Source organism: Oncorhynchus tshawytscha, linkage group LG05 (assembly GCF_018296145.1).
Source record: "Oncorhynchus tshawytscha isolate Ot180627B linkage group LG05, Otsh_v2.0, whole genome shotgun sequence".
In the NCBI taxonomy this organism is placed as follows: domain Eukaryota; kingdom Metazoa; phylum Chordata; class Actinopteri; order Salmoniformes; family Salmonidae; genus Oncorhynchus; species Oncorhynchus tshawytscha.
The window spans coordinates 87,028,463-87,045,259 of NC_056433.1; the positions used below are offsets into that span (position 1 = coordinate 87,028,463).

The window sequence follows — 16,797 nt, forward strand, 5'->3', positions numbered from 1 at the left end:
CAGCTTCCAATTATAAATGCTTTTTCAATGAGGAAAAATTGGAATTGGAATTTGTTTTACTTTCTGAATTGACCTGAACGCTGCTAACAGTTCATTATACTAACAGGACAGCCTTTCTCTCTCCCCACCTAGGAGCTACCTAAGTACCTGAGAGGGTACCATCTATGTACCAAGGAGGACATGGTGAACATAGGGGCTCTGCTCTTCAGGGTAAAGTTCAACAACGACAAGTCCCAGTTCGTTCTGATCCCCAAGATGCTGAAAGATCTGGTGCCCAACGACATGCTGAAGGCCATGTCCGCTACAGACTGGCAGAAGGTAAAATCAATCAATCAGTTGTGATCGATCGATCAATCAATCGTTTATTTATAAAGCAGTTTTTACATGTTTTTTTTTTACAGTTGTCACACATCGATGTAAAAGAGTCTCTCCTTAATACATTCACTCGTCCCTTCCTCCAAAAGTGTACACTCGTCCCTTCCTCCAAAAGTGTACACTCGTCCCTTCCTCCAAAAGTGTACACTCGTCCCTTCCTTCAAAAGTGTACACTCGTCCCTTCCTTCAAAAGTGTACACTCGTCCCTTCCTCCAAAAGTGTACACTCGTAAAAGTGTACACTCGTCCCTTCCTCCAAAAGTATACACTCGTCCCTTCCTCCAAAAGTGTACACTCGTCCCTTCCTCCAAAAGTGTACACTCGTCCCTTCCTCCAAAAGTGTACACTCGTCCCTTCCTCCAAAAGTATACACTCGTCCCTTCCTCCAAAAGTATACACTCGTCCCTTCCTCCAAAAGTGTACACTCGTCCCTTCCTCCAAAAGTGTACACTCGTCCCTTCCTCCAAAAGTGTACACTCGTCCCTTCCTCCAAAAGTGTGCACTCGTCCCTTCCTCCAAAAGTGTACACTTGTTCACTTCCCTGGACCGGTATAAGAGATATGGTTTACACCAATCTCAATGCCTGGGAGGAGTGTATGAGTACACATAGCTGGAAGGGACTGGGTGATGAGTGTTCCTTCAATGACGTCATGTGACCTGTATACAAACACAGTCAGTAGTGTCCCTTTTTTTGTCTGGGACTGCACCTCCAAGTTACCCTCTACATGACCCCTGAACTCAAATGACCCTTAACTCAATTCATTCAATCGGTGAGGTCAGAGGATCAACTATGTAAAATGTTTTAAGAATGGGATTTTTGTTGTTGTTGTTGTTGTTGACTGTTTTAATGTCTTTGCTTACCAGAACATCGTTGCAGCCTACAACAAGCAGGCTAGTATGACCAGTGAAGAAGCCAGTCTAGCGTTTCTCAAGGTGGTCTGTCGCTGGCCCACCTTCGGCTGTGCTTTCTTTGAAGTGAAGGTACGGGATAGCACCTCAACACTGAATTTTTAAAAATATATATATATTTTTTATCACAAATGAAGTTCCCTCGGGAGAAATGGGTCTTTCCAGACGGTGTATCGCAGTTCGAAGGACACAGCTCGTTTTATATTTTATCTCGTGTTATATTATTTACCCATTTAAAGTTCTTGTAAGGTGTGTGTCCCAAATGGCACCCTATGAGCCCTGGACAATAGTAGTCCACTATATATAGGAAATAGGGTGCCATTTGGGTCAAAAGTAGTGCACTATATAGGAAATAGGGTGCCATTTTGTTCATGCAGCCTATGTCTCTAAGTGATGAAGGAACAGCCACTACTCTGCTTTCCATCACCTAAAGAGATGTTTTACTTTTTCCAGCAAACATCAGACCCTAACTTCCCAGATATCGTCAGAATTGCCATCAGCAAACAGGGGGTCTCAATCATCCACCCGAAAACCAAGGTAAAACACAACACACACACACACACACACACACATACAATCTTCATTCACCATCAAAGACTCCTTGTTTTCATCTTGAGAGAATGGATTATAAAGGGTTCCTCTTCAATGTTAATTACTGTTTTTCTGGGGCTTTTGTTATAATGTTTTATTATATATTATTATTTATTGTTTTATCAAGGCAATGTGCGTATAAATCAACTTCTGTTGGGCCAAATTGCTTCACGGCAGTTCTGTCTGACAGCCCCGCTTCCCCCGCTTGAATTCAGTTAGCCTCTTGATTCTGGGGTATCGGGTTACAAATCCACAGCCATTGGAGGCTCGAGAGTCCCGCCTTAAATGCTCATTCGCTGATTGGACTGACCATCAATTTGTGTTGTCACGGTACACCGCAGGCACACAGCTGCAACGGTGAGAGTCTACTGCAGCCATACGAATGTGTTCTGTCATAAACACACAGATTTTATATTTCATTTAAAAATAAAAAACTTGAACATAATTTGAAGATGTGAAACAAAACCCCTTTGTGTTCATCACAAAGGGACACATTTTATACTAGATGAAATCTGAGATTGTGACGAGCTAGTAGATTCGCCAGTGACTGTAACTCTGTGGTAAATTCACAAGGAGATAGACAACAATGAAACAATGACCAGTCCACCAGGAAATGACTCGGATCTTCCCTTCCCTATATTCATTATACAAAACATTATTACAATAATAAGGCCTCTGCAATCTAATAGCATGTCAAGTTGTAATCTTGATTTTGAGTAGATGTTGAAACCCGAACAATGTCAAGCCCTATTCCCACTTTTATCATAAATAGGTAGTTCATAGCATATACATCCTGAAAATTACATCTGGGAATGTACTATGTTTCAAACTATTTACTATAGCAGGGCATTCTAGTACGAAAAGTGCAAACAAATCATAGATAATAAAAATAACTACAAAAAAGGGAGGAAAAATCAGCGTTTTCTAACAGTATAAAACATTACTAGGTAAATGTTCACGGCCCTCTCATTAAGCTATGTTTTTATTTATTTTACCTTTATTTAACTCAGTTAAGAACAAATTCTTATTTTCAATGACTGCCTAGGAACAGTGGGTTAACCGCCTGTTCAGGGGCAGAACGACAGATTTTGTACCTTGTCAGCTCAGGGATTTGAACTTGCAACCTTCCGGTTACTAGTCCAACGCTCTAACCACTAGGCTACCCTGCTGTTTTACATGGCCCTCCACTGACATTAATATTCAACAGAGAGCATGAACAATAAAGAGATGTCTGACTGACCTGTCTGTCTTATCTGTCCCATAGGATGTCCTTGCGACTCACCCGTTCAACCGTATCGCTAACTGGTGCAGTGGATCCACCTACTTCCACATCACCGTGGGCAACCTGGTGAAGGGAAACAAGATCCTATGTGAAACATCACTGGTAAAGACATTTATTACCGTTTTGTTTGTTTGTTTGTTTGTTTGTTTTTATTTTTTACTGTTGACTTGTAACTAGTTATGACTTTCATTACGTAACTAGTTATGTTGTGGGTCACCTGGTGGTACTTGACCTTTCTATTCACTGGGTGACCTGGAAACTGGGTGATGGTGGTACGGGTGACCTGGTGGTACTGACTTTTTGACCTGGTGGTACCCTGGTGGTACTGGGTGACCTGGTGACCTGGTAGCGATAAGCTATTTCTTTTTCTTTTTCGTAATTTCTTATTAGCTCATGTTAGAAATATTAAACTTTCAAGGCCAGGCACCACAGACACCACAGGCACCACAGATACCACATGCACCACAGACACCACAGACACCACATGCACCACAGACACCACAGACACCACAGTCACCACAGGCTGAATTTACATGTTTTGCATCTACCTATTGATTTTGAGATTTATTTGTAATTTTTTTATGGGTCCATTAATATTAGTATTTTCTAAAAGTAAACATAAAAATGTCTAATTCTTGATTGAAATGTATTTTTGCTTTTGTTTATCATATTACCTTCAGACAAATGTCCTGCATTTAAGAGGCATAATATACATCCATAAGTACAAAGCTCACCGCATTGAATTACACATCATTTAACAGGAATAATTGAAATGATTAAAGTGTATGTCCTCCCAATACGTGCATTCCTGTTCCACTACAAAAGTGCTGGACAAAGATCACCAAAATAAAAAGATATCCAAACAGACCTGATCTACCAGCGAGAACATTGTAATGGACGGCGACTTTAAGCCAAGTATGATTGATGATACATTTAAATGATGGAATGAAAAACAACTGAGCAGGTTTCAGATGTCACCAGAGAAGGGGATAGATTTAATATATACTGTATACATATATATATATATATATATATATATATATATATATATATATATATATATATGGGAGAACCCCATGAACCACCCCATAATCCTGGGGAGATCCCCATGAACCCCCATACTCCTGAGGAGAACCCCATGAACCCCCATACTCCTGGGGAGAACCCCATGAACCCCCATACTCCTGGGGAGAACCCCATGAACCCCCCCATACTCCTGGTGAGAACCCCATGAACCCCCATACTCCTGGGGAGAACCCCATTAACCCCCATACTCCTGGGGAGAACCCCATTAACCCCCCCATACTCCTGGGGAGAACCCCATGAACCCCCATACTCCTGGGAGAACCCCATGAACCCCCCCCATACTCCTGGGGAGAACCCCATGAACCACCCCATAATCCTGGGGAGATCCCCATGAACCCCCATACTCCTGAGGAGAACCCCATGAACCCCCATACTCCTGGGGAGAACCCCATGAACCCCCATACTCCTGGGGAGAACCCCATGAACCCCCATACTCCTGGGGAGAACCCCATTAACCCCCCATACTCCTGGGAGAACCCCATGAACCCCCATACTCCTGGGGAGAACCCCATTAACCCCCATACTCCTGGGGAGAACCCCATTAACCCCCCATACTCCTGGGGAGAACCCCATGAACCCCCATACTCCTGGGGAGAACCCCATGAACCCCCATACTCCTGGTGAGAACCCCATGAACCCCCCCATACTCCTGGGGAGAACCACATGAACCCCTTCATGCACTGCTCCTCCACTCTAATAAGTAGCTCTTCAGAAATCTGAAATCTGCACAGAAACAGTTAACTAGAAACTGGTTTAAACCGCTGGCTCCACAAATAAGCAATTGTAAATAAACAATGAATGAAATATACTTTATAGTATGGAAATTATAACTCATACAATACGAAGGACTCTTTCCTGTTGGAAGGTGAACCTTCGCCCCAGTCTGAGGTCCTGAGCGCTGTGGAGCAGGTTTTCATCAAGGATTTCTCTGTACTTTGCTCTGTTCACCTTTCCCTCGATCCTGACTAGTCTCCTAGTCCCTGCTGCTGAAAAACATCCCCAAAACATGATGCTGCTACCACCACCATGCTTCACCGTAGGGATGGTGCCAGGTTTCCTCCAGATGTGACGCTTGGCATTCAGGCCAAAGAGTTCAATCTTGGCTTCATCAGACCAGAGAATCTTGTTTCGCATGGTCTGAGAGTCCTTTAGGTGCCTTGTGGCAAACTCCAAGCAGGCTGTCATGTGCCTTTTACTGAGGAGTGGTTTCCATCTGTTCACTCTACCATAAAGTCTTGATTGGTGGAGTGCTGCAGAGATGAATGTCCTTCTGGAAGGTTCTCCCATCTCCACAAAGGATTGTTGGAGCTCTGTCCGAGTGACCATCGGGTTCTTAGTTACCTCCCAGACCAAGGACCTTCTCCCCTGATTGCTCAGTTTGGCTGTGCAGCCATCTCTAGGAAGAGTCTTGGTGGTTCCTAACGTCTTCCATTTAAGAATGATGGTGGCCACTGTGTTCTTAGGGACCTTCAATGCTGCAGACATTTTTTGGTACCCTTCCCCAGATCTGTGCCTCGACACAATCCTGTCTTGGGGCTCTATGGACAATTCCTTCGATCTCATGGCTTGGTTTTTGCTCTGACATGCACTGTCAACTGTGGGACATTATGTAGACAGGTGTGTGCCTTTCCAAATCATGTCCAATCAATTGAATTTGCCACAGGTGGACTCCAATCAAGTTGTAGAAACATCTCAAGGATGATCAATGGAAACAGGAGGCACCTGAGCTCAATTTAGAGTCTCATAACAAAGGGCCTGAATAGTTATGTAAAGCAATACAATTCAAAATGTTTTCTTTGATTCAAATAATATTACCGTACTACACAGATCATAGAGAACTTTTTGACAAAAATTAGAAACGTATAATATCGGAAAATGTAGCTAGACTCATCCGTATATAACGGATGAATGCTTCACCCTCTGTAATGGATGCCATCGTTGCCCTTTAGCTTGAAGATGTAATTTTTTTTTTTAAACAACCGTCTCCTGTGTCCTTGTTTTCGACTCTCTCCGCATTTGGCAGTCATCTCTGCTTCCTCCGGACATTCCACTGACTTCAAAACTCTTGTCAATTTCTTCCGCGACAACAACACCATTGATTGTTGTTTCTTCCCCCCCGTCACTGTCATCAGAAGACAATGTCTGGTTCCTTGAAAATGTTTCCTACGTAAATCAAAAGGATTTCCTTCTTCGTCAGAGAGAGTCACCAGAAAGTACTCCGGCATGACTTTTTTTTCCCCCACGGATCTTTGTCGACAGTGTTCGTAACTTCAGGGCAGCGCTGCAATACAGTTCTTCATGATGTATATAAAAAAAAAACAGAGTAGAAAGGATTATCCGTACATAGTGAGCAGCTCATGTTATACATAGACGCATGCTACATGGCAGACCAATCCAAACTCATCTCTCGGCATGTCCAGCCCCACCCATTATCTCTGCCAATCATAGCTAGTAGGAAGGTTCCTGTATTTTTCTGTGGCTAAAACGACTAGGCTCCTAATTTAACCATTTTATTCGTATTTACAGATGACATACACGTTTGTTATTTAAGGCATATGAATGTTCACAGGTTCCAGAAGGAATTTCTGGCAACAAAAAAAACAACGTATTTAGATTTTTATTTATTTTTATGTTTACGTTTGTTTACGCCTCTCCTGTGAAGTAGTGACATAAGCCTAGGTTCTTGAAACGGGTCACATATGTGCATATTTAATGAGATATCACCTCATATGCATATTTCAATATAATATTTTACAAAATGTGGTGTACAAAATAGTCATATTTGTATCTACATTCAACTGGTAAAAGTTCCCTGTTAGGGTTGTAGTGCCTGGCCTTAATAAGATACACATATTCTGACTAATGTTTTCATATTGTGCTTTGTGTCTTTGTCCATCAGGGCTATAAAATGGATGATCTTCTGACCTCTTATGTCAACATGTACCTGAACGAGAGGAAAGCAGTTAGGACCAGAAACCAGAGATACAACGAATAACACCAGACATGTAACCAGGTCGTCACTATCTGGACCAGTTGCAAAGTCGGACGCCCTGCTTAGTTGTACAATTTCTCTTCTTCAGACCTGATTTTTAAACTTAACCCTAACACTCTACCGTTAACCCACACTACTTAACCTCATGCCTAACCTGAACCTGAAAGGAATAGCATGCTAGCAGATACCCGTAGACTCCAGTCGTTTAACTAACGCTAGTTAGTTAGCATTGGCTCTTGAAAATACCTCTAACTTCCTTCATACTGGACATAGAGACATACAACATGGTATCCACCAGTTCATCTGTCTCCGGGGAAGTAGATAAAGGACATCATTGCCAAAATCCAGAAATATCCCTTTAAATTTAAGACGGTATCGTGAAAATGTCATAGATTTGTTATGATGTAGCCAATTGTTTTGACTTTGCAGCTTGGTCATATAGTGGGAACCATGGTAACGGGAACATGTGAGGCCTTGAGCTGCCGGGATGGAAGAAACATGATGCAAACTGTGCCTTGAATTTACAACTAATGCTCTAACACACACACACACGCACGCACGCACGCACGCACAAGATCATTTTTTCATTCTAAATTCTAAATGTAATTTGTGCATTGTAAAAAACTACAAACAGGACCAATATACCTAACTTGAAATATGATGACACAAAACTTTCCACAAATGTTTTATGTGCCCTGCCACAGGTAAAGGAAGGCATAACTTATTTATAAATGACAAATATTACTGAAATGATTGATCATTGAAACGTTTCCAATTCCGCTGCCATGTATCGACTGTCTTCTGATGAATAAACAGGTGTTGTCTGCCTTCGTGCGTCCCCAAAAGGTTTTCATGGACTGCTTCTTTTTTTTTGTAAACAAATGATTTAGTTTTGCATAATGATGACGTTATTTGACACATAAAATACTTTTCCTGTGTCTGATCTCATTACACTTGTTGCTGGTGTGGATTCTGTTTGTGGTGGGGGGGTTTTTCTGAGGGTTTTTCTGAGGTTTTATGTGGTTATTAACTCTACAGTATCCCCAACTATACTATAACTATACTATAACTATATCCCCAGCTATACTATAACTATACTATAACTACCATAACTACATCCCCAACTATACTATAGCTATACTATAACTACACCCCCAACTATACTATAACTATACTATAACTACATCCCCAACTATACTATAACTACATCCCCAACTATACTATAACTATACTATAACTACATCCCCAACTATACTATAACTACATCCCCAACTATACTATAACTACATCCCCAACTATGATATAACTATACTATAACTACATCCCCAACTACACTATACCTATACTATAACCATACCATAACTACACCCCCAACTCTACTATAACTATACTATAACTACATCCCCAACTATACTATAACTATAATATAACTACATCTCCAACTATACTATAACTATGCAATAACTATAATATAACTACATCCCGGCTGCACTATAACTACACTATAACTATACTATAACTATGCTATAACTATACTATAACTACATCCCCAACTATACTATAACTATACTATAACTACATCCCCAACTATACTATACCTACATCCCCAGCTATACTATAACTATACTATAACTACATCCCCAGCTATACTATAACTATACTATAACTACATCCCCAACTATACTATAACTATACTATAACTACATCCCCAGCTATACTATAACTATACTATAACTACTATAACTACATCCCCAACTATACTATAACTATACTATAACTACATCCCCAACTATAATAACTACAACTAATATAACTATAATATAACTATACTATAACTATAATAACTATACTATAACTATGCTATAACTACATCCCCAGCTATACTATAACTATAATATAACTACATCCTCAACTATACTATAACTACATCCCCAGCTATACTATAACTATTATATAACTACATCCCCAACTATACTATAACTATACTATAACTACATCCCCAACTATACTATAACTATAATATAACTACATCCCCAACTATACTATAACTATACTATAATCACATCCCCAACTATACAATAACTATACAATAACTATATCCCCAACTATACTACAACAAAACAATAACTACATCCCCAACTATACTATAACTATACGATAACTACAACCCCAACTATACTATGACTATAATATAACTACACTATAACCACATCCCCAACTATACTATAACTATACTATAACTATAATATAACTACATCCCCAACTATAATAACTACAACTAATATAACTATAATATAACTATAATACAAACTTTATTTAACTCTCTGCAAACTGGAAACGATTTATCTGGAGGCTGCATTCATTGTAGCTGGGGATTTTAACAAGGCTAATCTGAAAACAAGACTCCCTAAATTTTATCAGCATATCGATTGCGCAACCAGGGGTGGAAAGACCTTGGATCATTGTTACTCTAACTTCCGCGATGCATATAAGGCCCTGCCCCGCCCCCCTTTCGGAAAAGCTGACCACGACTCCATTTTGTTGATCCCTGCCTACAGACAGAAACTAAAACAAGAGGCTCCCACGCTGAGGTCTGTCCAACGCTGGTCTGACCAAGCTGACTCAAGACTGCTTCCATCACGTGGACTGGGAGATGTTTCGTATTGCGTCAGACAACAACATTGACGAATACGCTGATTCGGTGTGCGAGTTCATTAGAACGTGCGTTGAAGATGTCGTTCCCATAGCAACGATTAAAACATTCCCTAACCAGAAACCGTGGATTGATGGCAGCATTCGTGTGAAACTGAAAGCGCGAACCACTGCTTTTAATCAGGGCAAGGTGTCTGGTGACATGACTGAATACAAACAGTGCAGCTATTCCCTCCGCAAGGCTATTAAACAAGCTAAGCGTCAGTACAGAGACAAAGTAGAATCTCAATTCAACGGCTCAGACACAAGAGGCATGTGGCAGGGTCTACAGTCAATCACGGACTACAGGAAGAAATCCAGCCCAGTCACGGACCAGGATGTCTTGCTCCCAGGCAGACTAAATAACTTTTTTGCCCGCTTTGAGGACAATACAGTGCCACTGACACGGCCTGCAATGAAAACATGCGGTCTCTCCTTCACTGCAGCCGAGGTGAGTAAGACATTTAAACGTGTTAACCCTCGCAAGGCTGCAGGCCCATCCCCAGCCGCGCCCTCAGAGCATGCGCAGACCAGCTGGCCGGTGTGTTTACGGACATATTCAATCAATCCCTATACCAGTCTGCTGTTCCCACATGCTTCAAGAGGGCCACCATTGTTCCTGTTCCCAAGAAAGCTAAGGTAACTGAGCTAAACGACTACCGCCCCGTAGCACTCACATCCGTCATCATGAAGTGCTTTGAGAGACTAGTCAAGGACCATATCACCTCCACCCTACCTGACACCCTAGACCCACTCCAATTTGCTTACCGCCCAAATAGGTCCACAGACGATGCAATCTCAACCACACTGCACACTGCCCTAACCCATCTGGACAAGAGGAATACCTATGTGAGAATGCTGTTCATCGACTACAGCTCGGCATTCAACACCATAGTACCCTCCAAGCTCGTCATCAAGCTCGAGACCCTGGGTCTCGACCCCGCCCTGTGCAACTGGGTACTGGACTTCCTGACGGGCCGCCCCCAGGTGGTGAGGGTAGGCAACAACATCTCCTCCCCGCTGATCCTCAACACTGGGGCCCCACAAGAGTGCGTTCTGAGCCCTCTCCTGTACTCCCTGTTCACCCACGACTGCGTGGCCACGCACGCCTCCAACTCAATCATCAAATTTGCGGACGACACAACAGTGTTAGGCTTGATTACCAACAACGACGAGACGGCCTACAGGGAGGAGGTGAGGGCCCTCGGAGTGTGGTGTCAGGAAAATAACCTCACACTCAACGTCAACAAAACTAAGGAGATGATTGTGGACTTCAGGAAACAGCAGAGGGAACACCCCCCTATCCACATCGATGGAACAGTAGTGGAGAGGGTAGCAAGTTTTAAGTTCCTCGCCATACACATCACAGACAAACTGAATTGGTCCACTCACACAGACAGCATCGTGAAGAAGGCGCAGCAGCGCCTCTTCAACCTCAGGAGGCTGAAGAAATTCGGCTTGTCACCAAAAGCACTCACAAACTTCTACAGATGCACAATCGAGAGCATCCTGGCGGGCTGTATCACCGCCTGGTACGGCAACTGCTCCGCCCTCAACCGTAAGGCTCTCCAGAGGGTAGTGAGGTCTGCACAACGCATCACCGGGGGCAAACTACCTGCCCTCCAGGACACCTACACCACCCGATGTTACAGGAAGGCTATAAAGATCATCAAGGACATCAACCACCCGAGCCACTGCCTGTTCACCCCGCTATCATCCAGAAGGCGAGGTCAGTACAGGTGCATCAAAGCTGGGACCGAGAGACTGAAAAACAGCTTCCATCTCAAGGCCATCAGACTGTTAAACAGCCACCACTAACATTGAGTGGCTGCTGCCAACACACTGACACTGACTCAACTCCAGCCACTTTAATAATGGGAATTGATGGGAAATGATGTAAATATATCACTAGCCACTTTAAACAATGCTACCCTATATAATGTTACTTACCCTACATTATTCATCTCATATGCATACGTATATACTGTACTCTATATCATCGACTGCATCCTTATGTAATACATGTATCACTAGCCACTTTAACTATGCCACTTTGTTTACATACTCATCTCATATGTATATACTGTACTCGATACCATCTACTGTATCTTGCCTATGCTGCTCTGTACCATCACTCATTCATATATCCTTATGTACATATTCTTTATCCCCTTACACTGTGTATAAGACAGTAGTTTTGGAATTGTTAGTTAGATTACTTGTTGGTTATTACTGCATTGTCGGAACTAGAAGCACAAGCATTTCACTACACTCGCATTAACATCTGCTAACCATGTGTATGTGACAAATAAAATTTGATTTGATTTGATTTTAATATAACTATAATATAACTAATATAACTATAATATAACTAATATAACTATAATATAACTAATATAACTAATATAACTATAATATAGTTATTATAATATAACTATAATATAACTATAATATAACTAATATAACTATAATATAAATATAACTATAATATAACTAATATAACTATAATATAACTAATATAACTATAATATAACTATAATATAACTAATATAACTATAATATAACTATAATATAACTAATATAACTATAATATAACTAATATAACTATAATATAACTAATATAACTATAATATAACTAATATAACTATAATATAACTAATATAACTATAATATAACTATAATATAACTAATATAACTATAATATAACTAATATAACTATAATATAACTAATATAACTATAATATAACTAATATAACTAATATAACTATAATATAACTAATATAACTAATATAACTATAATATAACTAATATAACTATAATATAACTAATATAACTATAATATAACTATAATATAACTAATATAACTATAATATAACTAATATAACTATAATATAACTATAATATAACTATAATATAACTAAACTAATATAACTATAATATAACTAATATAACTATAATATAACTATAATATAACTAATATAACTATAATATAACTAATATAACTATAATATAACTATAATATAAACTAATATAACTATAATATAACTAATATAACTATAATATAACTATAATATAACTAATATAACTAATAACTATAATATAACTAATATAACTATAATATAACTAATATAACTAATATAACTATAATATAACTAATATAACTATAATATAACTAATATAACTATAATATAACTATAATATAACTAATATAACTATAATATAACTAATATAACTATAATATAACTATAATATAATATAACTAATATAACTAATATAACTAATATAACTAATATAACTATAATATAACTAATATAACTATAATATAACTATAATATAACTAATATAACTATAATATAACTATAATATAAACTATAATATAACTAATATAACTATAATATAACTAATATAACTATAATATAACTAATATAACTATAATATAACTATAATATAACTAATATAACTATAACTAACTAATATAACTATAATATAACTAATATAACTATAATATAACTATAATATAACTAAATAATATAACTATAATATAAATATATAACTATAATATAACTAATATAACTATAATATAACTAATATAACTATAATATAACTAATATAACTAATATAACTAAACTAATAACTATAATATAACTAATATAACTAATATAACTAATATAACTATATATAACTAATATAACTATAATATAACTAATATAACTATAATATAACTATAATATAACTAATATAACTAATATAACTAATATAACTAATATAACTATAATATAACTATAATATAACTAATATAACTATAATATAACTAATATAACTATAATATAACTAATATAACTATAATATAACTAATATAACTATAATATAACTATAATATAATATAACTAACATAACTATAATATAACTAATATAATATAACTAATATAACTAATATAACTATAATATAACTATAACTATAATATAACTAATATAACTATAATATAACTAATATAACTAAATATAACTATAATATAACTAATATAACTATAATATAACTATATAACTAATATAACTAATATAACTAATATAACTATAATATAACTATAATATAACTATAATATAACTAATATAACTATAATATAACTATAATATAACTAATATAACTATAATATAACTAATATAACTATAATATAACTATAATATAACTAATATAACTATAATATAACTATAATATAACTATAACTATAATATAACTAATATAACTATATATAACTAAATATAACTATAATATAACTAATATAACTATAATATAACTAATATAACTATAATATAACTAATATAACTATAATATAACTAATATAACTATAATATAACTAATATAACTAAATATAACTATAATATAACTAATATAACTATAATATAACTAATATAACTATAATATAACTATAATATAACTAAACTATAACTATAATATAACTATAATATAACTATATAATATAACTATAATATAACTATAATATAACTATAATATAACTATAATATAAACTAAATATAACTAATATAACTATAATATAACTATAATATAACTAATATAACTATAATATAACTAATATAACTATAATATAACTAATATAACTATAATATAACTAATATAACTATAATATAACTAATATAACTATAATATAACTAATATAACTAACATAACTATAATATAACTAATATAACTATAATATAACTATAATATAACTATAACTAATATAACTATAATATAACTAATATAACTATAATATAACTAATATAACTAATATAACTATAATATAACTAATATAACTATAATAACTAAATATAACTAATATAACTATAATATAACTATAATATAACTAATATAACTATAATATAACTATAATATAACTAATATAACTATAATATAACTATAATATAACTAATATAACTATAATATAACTAATATAACTATAATATAACTAATATAACTATAATATAACTAATATAACTAATATAACTATAATATAACTAATATAACTAATATAACTATAATATAACTAATATAACTATAATATAACTATAAACTATAATATAACTAATATAACTATAATATAACTATATAACTATAATATAATATAACTAATATAACTAATATAACTATAATATAATATAACTAATATAACTAATATAACTATAATATAACTATAATATAACTATATATAACTAATATAACTATAATATAACTAATATAACTATAATATAACTAATATAACTATAATATAACTATAATATAACTAATATAACTAATATAACTATAATATAACTAATATAACTATAATATAACTATAATATAACTAATATAACTAATATAACTATAATATAACTAATATAACTATAATATAACTATAATATAACTAATATAACTATAACTATAACTATAATATAACTATAATATAACTATAATATAACTATAATATAACTAATATAACTAATATAACTATAATATAACTAATATAACTATAATATAAACTATAATATAACTAATATAACTATAATATAACTAATATAACTATACATAACTATAATATAACTAATATAACTATAATATAATATAACTATAATATAACTAATATAACTAATATAACTATAATATAACTAATATAACTATAATATAACTAATATAACTATAATATAACTAATATAACTAATATAACTATAATATAACTAATATAACTATAATATAACTATAATATAACTAATATAACTAACATAACTATAATATAACTAATATTACTATAACATAACTATAATATAACTAATATTACTATAATATAACTATAATATAACTAATATTACTATAATATAACTATAATATAACTAATATAACTAACATAACTATAATATAACTAACATAACTATAATATAACTAATATTACTATAACATAACTATAATATAACTAATATAACTATAATATAACTAATATTACTATAATATAACTATAATATAACTAATATTACTATAATATAACTATAATATAACTAATATAACTAACATAACTATAATATAACTAACATAACTATAATATAACTAATATTACTATAACATAACTATAATATAACTAATATTACTATAACATAACTATAATATAACTAATATTACTATAATATAACTAATATAACTAATATTACTATAATTTTAACGGACTTAAATACATAACCAGCCGGCAAGTACCGCCATGAACTATCAATAAACACACTGACACGTGGGAAACAGAGGGTTGAATAATGAACAGAAACCAGGTGAAAACAAAGACAAAGCAAATGGAAAATGAAACGTGGATCGGCGATGGCTAAAAGACCGGTGACGTTGACCGCCGAACGCCGCCCAAACAAGGAGAGGGACGGACTTCGGCGGAAGTCTTGACAACTATACTATAACTAAATCCCCAACTATACTATAACTAAATCCCCAACTATACTATAACTAAATCCCCAACTATACTATAACTAAATCCCCAACTATACTATAACTAAATCCCCAACTATACTATAACTAAATCCCCAAGTATACTATAACTACATCCACAGCTACATACTATGACTAGACTGTAACTATACTATAACTATACTATAAATATACTCTAGCTATACTGTACCAATAATACAACAATACCGTAACTATACTATAACTTTACAATAGCTATACTGTAACTATACTATATAACTTTACTATAACTATGACCATACTATAACTATACTATAACTACAGTATACCTATATAACTATGCCATAACTATACTATAACTATAATCTAACGAACTATAACCACACTCTAACTATACTAGGACTATACCATAACTATATTATAACTATAATATAACTACACT

General features: G+C 34.5%; 1 pseudogene; it reads left to right on the forward strand.

Moving 5' to 3' along the window:
* The window catches only part of LOC112251664, a 78,690-nt pseudogene extending 70,607 nt beyond the window's left edge, over positions 1–8,083 (forward strand).
* Positions 8,084–16,797: the final 8,714 nt, after the last annotated feature.